This window comes from Mesocricetus auratus, unplaced genomic scaffold, assembly GCF_017639785.1.
Source record: "Mesocricetus auratus isolate SY011 unplaced genomic scaffold, BCM_Maur_2.0 Super-Scaffold_100004, whole genome shotgun sequence".
NCBI classification, from domain to species: domain Eukaryota; kingdom Metazoa; phylum Chordata; class Mammalia; order Rodentia; family Cricetidae; genus Mesocricetus; species Mesocricetus auratus.
In genome coordinates, this window is record NW_024429189.1 from 61,067,006 (window position 1) to 61,075,697 (window position 8,692).

The 8,692-nt window shown below is 52.5% G+C and overlaps 1 protein-coding gene across 4 annotated transcripts in view; it reads right to left on the bottom strand.

Annotated features, from left to right (window-relative positions):
* The window catches only part of Tspan18 (tetraspanin 18), a 133,334-nt gene extending 129,997 nt beyond the window's left edge, over positions 1 to 3,337 (bottom strand). Inside the window, exon 1 of one of the 4 annotated variants that reach the window (XM_040745897.1) lies at positions 3,098 to 3,337. The gene's annotated coding sequence lies outside the window, so the exon portion shown is untranslated. Of the gene's footprint in view, positions 1 to 2,824; positions 3,078 to 3,097 lie in introns of those variants that run through there. The other 3 variants (XM_005064891.4, XM_040745898.1, XM_040745896.1) reach the window with 3 other exon arrangements.
* Between the last annotated feature and the right edge of the window lie 5,355 nt (positions 3,338 to 8,692).

Below are 8,692 nucleotides of genomic sequence, written 5' to 3' on the forward strand. Positions count from 1 at the left end.
CTAAAAGCCTGTCTGTGTGAGCTGCAGACCTGGGGCTCATCATCTCATTCTGTCTTTCTCTGTAGAAAAAAATCACAAGGGATCACCCCACTCCATCTGATGGAACACTGACATTACTCCAAGGTGCCAGCCTGCGGGACAGGAGGAACCCAAGCTGACATGTTTGCCTGAGAGTATCGAGTTGCAGAGCCTCTGATCAGTTGGCATCATCTGTTCCCTGGACCAAGTGCTGGGTTCTGAGCTCTCTGTGGGGTCCCAGCTGGGCTCAGACAAATGTTCCTGATTTCCCTTCTCAGTGGCTGGTGAAATGGGCCAAAAGAGCAGCCGTCTGGAAAAGGAGGGGCTGCTAAAACATGTATCCCAGCCTCAGGCCCTGGCTTTTCCCAGGGAACCCGGGCTGGACAGGCATCCAGAGAAAAACACCTGCACTGGCTGCTACAACACTCCTGTCAGGGATGGGTCACAATGTTACCCTCACTCTGCTCCCAAACAGCCCCCAGACACCAGAGTGTGGCATTGGTCCACACAAGCTGAAAGACTACCCCTGGGTGTGAATCCACAGGGTTCTAGTACCAGAGGCCAGCAAGAGGAGGTCAAACAGCCTGGAGAAGAACCCCCTGCTGGACTAGAGACAGCATGCAGCCTGGCTGTCCAGATCACCAAAAGGCTCCTCAATCTCCACAGCTATTCCAGACAGGGAAGCAGGGTTTTGGGGGAAGGGGCTCACCCAAGGCCTCACTGATAGACTGGCTGGCTAGATTTCAAATCTTCTCTTTTCCCTGTACCAGCCCCTCCCACAAATCCCCCAATCCCTTGACTCCAAACCCAACCAGCCCCAAACCTGGAGCACCGAAACATCACTTAGTAAGTAGGCTGGTGTGGAAGTTATTGCAAAGTGGGGGTCCTTTCTGGATCCATACCAAGATGTCCTATGTGCAAGCCCAGAGCTCCACTTCTACAAGGTCCCTGGAGCTTCAATGATTGATTGGCATTTTGGACTTGGGGACAGAGAAGACAAAGAAATGGACCCAGGCTTGGACTGCTGCTAAGCCAGAGACTGGGGATCTACCTGGAATCCATGAAACAGGAGTAGAGACACGAGCCTCCCTAGAGGGTGGAGAGCCTGTGTGATCTTCAGTGTTGGGGTTGAAATGAGTAAAGAGAAAAGAGAGACAGCATGCAGAATAGGCCTGCCTTAGAGTGGGGACAGGCTAATAATACTCAGGTTCCAAGGGTGAGGCTGTCCTACCAGGCTTCCAACACACACACACACACACACACACACACACACACACACACACACACACACACACACACACCAAAACAAACACTTTTGTTTTCTGGCTCCTAGAATACCTTAAGGACAAATCCAGAGACAAGGGCTTCCCCACCCTTTCCTTTGCCCCCTCAGTTCTGCCATTCCACACAGAACCCAGGCTGGAGTCTGATCCCTCTGACAGAAACTTTGTCCGGCACTAGCTGTTTCCAATAAACTCACATAGCTTCTACCCATGCTGAAGGCGGGACCCCATCTGTATCTTGGGGACTCAGGAACTAGCCCTTCCCATCACCTTTGCAGGGGTATGGGGGGCAGCTGGGACAATGAGCACACATTCCTAGCAAGGACACACGAAAACTTCCTGTCACTCTGAAGTCATGCATCTAGTAATCTCATCTGTACTCTCTTGGGGTGCAGAGAGGAGAGACAAGTTTAGAGAGAGAGAGATGAGGCTCTAGTCTCCCCTAACCCCAGAGTTCCCTCGATATGAACGGCCCTTCACACAACAAAGGTAACACTTTCCACGAACTCCGGAAGTCAGCATGTCCCTTCCCACAGGCACAACACAGGAGCCTAAGAGTATGGGAAGGAAGGCGAGTTTTCACCAGTACTTGGGACCCAGGAGATGGTATACTCTCCGTGATGGCTGGGGAGTGCGACCCTTCTGATGGAACTATAGACATTCCTAAAGAACCCCACTACCCACCCAATCAATGTACCTGTGCCCAGAAAAAGGATGCCTCCTTCCCACCACGCCCAGAGATCTACTAGGACCAGGACAAAGGGAGCCACTTTTACGAAAAGGGTTGGGTTTCAGCAACTTCAAGTAAATCCTAACCAATTGTATCCCATTGTTTCCATGCCAGCTCATTGTCCACTTAAAGTTTCTTTTGTTTTTGTTTTTCTGTAAATTGATCGTTCATCCTTGCCAGCAGCCCATGAAAAATCATCTCATGACACTGATCCATCTGATCATCGCTGAGGCACCCCAGTCTCATAGTGGGGTCCTCCGCCCGATTCGCTGGGGCAAGATGGGGCGCTCCTCCAGATAGACACCGCCAGCGTTGCAATGGTAACATCTGCGGAGCTGCAGTCTGTGAAGATCCTTGGCTAGTCTGGGAAGCCGATCCGGCCAAGGAAGTGCTCCCTCTGGCGAGGCAACTCTCCCAGCGCAAGCAGGACCCTGATCCCGCGCGCGCCCACCGCGGCCAGCCACGCTGGGAACCCGCGGCCACCACACCCCACATCCGGCCGCGGGACCCACCCGGCAGCCTCCTAGATCTCTGCATCCACGGAGGTGCACACCTTCCCGCGGAGGGAACGATAGCCCGGGTGTGGAAGCAAATCCAGGCACGCTCTCCTGACCGGCCACCAGGGTCCCACTAAGGCGACGCGCGCTCGGTGCCCCAGCACGGTCGGCAATCCGCCGCGCCCAAACCTGGTTCCAGGTCTCCCATTGAGACCTGTCCGAGCTCAGGATCACCTGAACGCACCCCTTCCCTCCCGGCACATCCCCGGCCAACACTCCGGACCCGAGAGTCCCACCTGCCGCCTTGTTGTCGCCTAAGCCCTCAGGATCTACGAGTGCAGAATGGCTACACCTGATCCGGGCAAAGTCCGCGACCCAAGGCTTGCTCGGGGTCACATGAGGAGGCACTGTGCTCGCACCCGGGGGGAATCTCAGCAGAACTTGATGGCCGCTTCCCTGATGGCCGCTTCCCTGAGCGTCCTGTGACTCACAATGGTTCAAGATCTCCCCTGGAGCGCGCAGTGTCCCGGCGCCAGTACGCACAGAGGGGCGCAGTGGTCGAGTCCTACCTGACAGAGGCCCGGCCGCGGGGGGAAAGTTTCCCCGGGCGCAGAGTGCGCTCTTAACTTGCGGGGCGCCGGCAATTCTGCACGGTAGCGCTGGACTAGGCGTCAAGGCAACGAGGAGCGGCGACGCCCGCTGGGGGCCGGGGCCGGGAGGCCTGGCGCGGCTGGGCTTCGGAATAGCTCAGCGCTGCGTCCGCCGGCAGCCTGCAACCCCTGAGACGCCAGCGGCAGCTGCAGCCGCTCGCCCGCCACCGCCGCCGGCCACACCTCCCGCCACCCTCCGGCCCGCCCTCCCGCTCCCTCCGCCCTAGCCTCCGCCCCTTGGTCTCCTGTCGCCACTACTGCTGCCGCGGTACCGGCGCGTCTCGGTGCTAACCTGGCCCTTGCCTCCTCACTGCTGCTCTCCCATGCGGTCCTAGCGCTTGGTCTCTGGAGTCTCGCTTTCCTCATGGTCCCTGCACTCGTAGCCTCCTCCCCGTGCTCGCTCGGTTTTTGAATTTAGGAGATTGCTGGAGAAGGGCGAGGGTGGCACGCCGGACTGTGGCATTTATTGCTGGGGAGCTTTCTCGATGTCACCACCCAGTCGGGTGACTGCAGGGCTAAGGAGTTGGATTCTCCATTGCGACATCGCCTTTTGGTTTCCCACTCACTGCCAGGGAAGTACCTGATGGGAGCCTGTGCAGCAGGCACAGTTACGGATCATTGCCTCTGGCCTGGTGAGCCTTTCCAACTCCCTCAGCTGTAAACCATGGCATTGCTAAGGACCAGAACTGAGGCTCTCCTCTCACCCTCTTCTCCACTGAGACAACTAACCTATGCCACACTGAGGCCCACACAAAATTCAACAAGCAGGCAGATAAGAACGACAATTTAACAGAAAGTGCCAGGAGAAGACTCAGATTACAACTCCTGTTCCCTCACTGGCAGCGATTATCAGCGCCCCAGCTTTGATGGTCTACACACTGAAAAGTCCTGTGGGGGGGGGGAAGAGAGAGAGAGAGAGAGAGAGAGAGAGAGAGAGAGAGAGAGAGAGAGAGAGAGAGAGAGAGAGAGAGAGAGAGAGAGAGAGAGAGAGAAGAGTCCACTGATCTCACTCAGTCCACCTTGGGTGTGAAAGTTGGTGAAGTCAAGATGCAAAAGAGAAAGACTTGGCCTTTCCATGCTCACAGTCCAAGAAGTAAAGTGTCTGAGGTCTAAGGTCTCAGGGCTAGTCCTTTGAACCACTTCACTGAGTCGAGAGAAGCCCAGGAGGAATTGCTAGAGTGACATGCAGCTTTGAGAACAGGTCTGGACTCCGCTCTGCAGTGGGCCAGCGTGGGTATGGAACTCAGTCAACATATAGACATCCCTCCAGCTTTTCCCAAACAGGGTCAAGGGGAGGCCACCCCTCTAGCTGAGAACACCCACAGGCCCTAAACTCAAGGCTGCTGCTGCAAAAGGCTGCCGGCATGGGCCTCCTGGGACTAGAGAGAGAGAGGCACCACAGAAACTCGGTGAGAATTAAGCATTGAGTGGGGGCCCAGGCTTGGCAAGAGGGGGAAGGGTTTGAAGCTGTAGCTCTGGTAGGAGCAGGAGGAGTGGTGTGGGGAGCACACGGCAAGCGGAGACCAGTAAGATGGCTCACTGATTAAAGGTGCCTGCCACCAGGTCTGACAACCTGAGTTCCACCCCCAGAACCAGCTTAGGAGATGAAGAAGGGTACAGCCCGACTGTACAGCTCACACCCAGCTAGGACAGTGATTCTAGCTCCAGGCCTCAGTCTCCTGCCCCCTTCAGAACATGGACCTGGCTGGGCCCCAGTGGGAGGGCTGCCTGTTAAATGGCTTTCTTCAAATCAGCACTTATTTTATATTTTGTTTTACTTAAACGAGTTTGTTTTTAAACTGTGATATGTTATACCACAGCCATAAATGGAAAAGCAGTGTCAGGTTGCTATAAATAGAAGGATATCATAAAACAAATACAGTGTGAATAAAACCGTGTCATTAAACTGCAACAATGGATCTTCAGTCACAATAAAAGAAAGTGTAACAAGATCCCACCGGCTGTTTTGCCTAAGAAGGGCTGATCACTCCCAGGCTTATTCCCCCCTGAAGACCAGTGAGGGCCAGAAACGACCTAAAGATGTATTAGCAACCAACTTGGGACACTCCCACATCAGGAAATGTGATACCTATATAGCTGAAGCAGGAAAATATTCCTTTCTCCCCCAAAATAGGGAACCCTGAAAATTTAGTCCCATGAGACGTAAGGCCACACTCTGTTGCTGTGTCAGCTGGTCCTGCCCACAAAGCCTTCTTCATCTTAATGTTTTCACATGTAAAGATGAGTAAACAACCCGAGGAATCCCTTTAACTATTCTATCAAGGGAGCAGAAAAATGTCCCCAAATTGTGGCTTATCTGGAGTTTCCAGGTAGGTAAAGGCATTTTCCAAATAGATAGAGGGGGAACGAGAGAGAGACAGCCCAGGGGTGATGTAGAAGGGACAGCCAGCCTTGACCAAGTGGAGTCTGGGTTAGCACAGACCCAGGAATGTCCTTGCTCAGAAGGTTTTGGATTCTTCATTGCCCGTTCCAAAGAAACCTTGTGGAGAATCCATTGTAGTCCATTGTCTAGATGGGGATACTGAGAGAACATGACAGGCTGAACAGATGGGGAGCCCAGTGATGACCTGGGCCTCCTGACTCCTAGGACCTCTTAACTCCCTGTTTTAGGGAGGGGATAGTGTGATAGTCAATATTGTCAGTTTGTCAGAATCCAGAATCATCTAGGTCCTAGGTCTTAGGAGATGACTCTCTGGTAATGTCTATGGGGGAGATTCTAAATTGGGTTAATTGAAGTGAGGAGATCTGTCTTCACTGTTGGTAACACCATCCCACAGGCTAGGCTCCGAGACTAATAAGAAGACAGGGAGCTGAGTGCTGGCAGCCATCTCTCCCTACTTCCTGATAGCAGAACATGACCAGATGCCACACCTTCCCCACCGAGGCTTCCTGGTGACAGACTGTCCCTTCAACTGTGAGTCAAAAATGAAGCCTGCTTCCTTACACTGCTGCTGGCTGGCTTTTGTCACAGCAACAGGAGAGTAATATAGGAAGTGAGGGAGAAATGGAACTTGAAAATTCTCACCTCTCCCCCAAGGACTTCTCCAAGGTTCTTTTCTCTAACGCCCAAGAAGAAAGGGTCCAAGATGTCCCATTGGCCTAAAAGTCTCAAGCCTGTCAGAATCAGGTGCTGGAGCTCAGCCCCTGGATGTGGGACACCTGAAGCAAGCATCTACAATGGCAGCCTGCACAAAGAGCCCTGGGTTAGAAGCTAGTAGCATGCAGCCTAGAGCGCTGCCCTCACCAGGCCGCAGTGCTCCCAACTGGAGCATGAAGCCCCACACACAGGCATGGGCTCTGGCTGGCCTGTCAGGCCCTGCTCCACTACCCTGAGAATCATGAGAACAGGCAGGAATGCCACCTCCTTGTTCCAGTTCAACTAGGTTCCTTTTTCATTGGCTCTGTGCCATGGTAAGCCACTTGAGAATTAAAAGAGCATGTGTCCTTTAAAAAGAAAGGGTTTGATAACAGGGTAAAAAATGGCCAGACAGTGAGCTTCTTACTGGAGAGTGCTGCCCTGGGTCTCCAGTACCCGAAGACATTTGCATACCAACTGTGTTGTCAGGAACCAGCCACTTAAAGGCTCTGATAGCTCTGTCTCTGTCTCTGTCTCTGTCTCTGTCTCTGTGTCTGTGTCTGTCTCTGTCTCTGTCTCTATCTCTGTCTCTCTCTGTCTCCTCCCTCTCTCTTTCCTCTCTCTTCCCCCTCTCTCTCTCTCTCTCTCTCTCTCTCTCTCTCTCTCTCTCTCTCTCTCTCTCTCTTTGTGGGGGGAGCAGGGGGTGGGGCACACATGTTCCAGCACATATATGGCTGTCATAGGACAACTTTGTGGGGTCAATTCGCTCCTGCCTTTACAAGACTCAGGGATTGAAATCAAGCAGTGAGGCTTTCTTCACTATCATTTTACTCTTGCCAAAACACCTGATCTTCCCAAACACACTGTGGTGACCACCTTCCTGGCACTGACGGTGGGGAGATTCTCAGGGAAATCTCCGGCACATGGTATACACCGTGTGAAGCTAACCCTGGAGGACACCTGACAGTGGAGGTTCACCTCACCCCTACCGCCAGGCGGTTGACCTTCCAATCTAATCTAGCTTTCCGAGGCAGTCTACACTTGAAATTTTTAATCATTGCCTCCTTTATTTTTTTTCTGAATTTTCTCCTTTTATGTGTAATTTGCAATCATTTCCCAAAACATTGACAGTTCATTAAATGTACTCTCAAGAGTGATTGCATCTGTATGCTTCCAAAGCCTCTCACAGAAATGAATCCCTGGGACCCAAGAACATCTTCTGCTTTTGGAGGGTTGTGCCCTTGCGTTTCAGGTCCTGCAGCAGCCGCCAACCCTCAACTTTCTCTCCTTCTCCCGATGCACTGCTCCACACAGCCCAGTCAAGCCTTTGAGATTTTAGCTCGAGTCCCCCTGGGCCCACTGTCTCCTCCACCCCAGGAATGCTACTGGAGAGAAGGGATATTTGAATGCACTTGTGTACACATGCACAGATGCATGCATGCACGCACACACACACACACACACACACATACACACACACACACGGTGCAGTAAAGGAGCAGAGGTCTGGAGCCTCTAATGGGAGGGGCCAGCATCCAGTTTCTTCTTGTGCTTGGTGGCTAAGCTTTCTATAAAGCAAGTCTGAGAACATCATGGGGTTACCCACCGAGGGGTGCCTCCTGCACTTCTATCCCACCTTCCCTGTCTCTTTTTTTGAGCAAATGACATGATATCAATAATAGCCATTGATGAATAGATTCCTTCTGCCCATTCCCGGGTGGTAAAGTTGGACATACTGAGGTTCAAAACCTTCATTCATCAGCTGTGTGTCTTCAGTCATGCTATTTTGCCTCTCTGTTTTTTTCATTCCTCATCTTTTAACATGAGAAGTGTCTGTGATGTTCTGGACACTGGTAAGATGTTTAACTGTCTTCCTGCTCACTTAAACCCTATGGGACAGGGGCAGTCAGGAACCCCTTTTTTTTTCAAAGGGAAACAATGGAGACCTACCAAGAGTCTCTCAGCAAGTCAAACATAGGCTTCCAAGCCTTTCTTTATTCAGGTCAAGATCACCCAGTGACTGGTTTGCGCATTCCTCTGAGTCAATGAAAGATACATGTGGGAAAACTAAATGACCCCAAAGGAACTACATGGGGACTCAGAGAACTAGGGATTAGGTGTTGGGGTGGGAACAAAACCAGTCATCACTGGTCATGTCATGGAAGACTGCTCAGGCACTGGGTGTCTGGCAGCAGCTGGGAGCATAGCAGGCCACCTGGGTTCTGGTATAGGTTCCTCCATGGCCACAGCAACACAGCTAAGTTCCACACAGGCTCCTCCAGCAGGAAGGACTCTATTTCTACCCTGGTTGTCCAGGCAGCTCAGACTGGAGTCTCTCTCCACCTCAATCCAGCCGCTCCCCCTTGTGTTACTTGTTACACTGTGTCCCCTAAAGCCACATTGGAGTCCTTAATCTT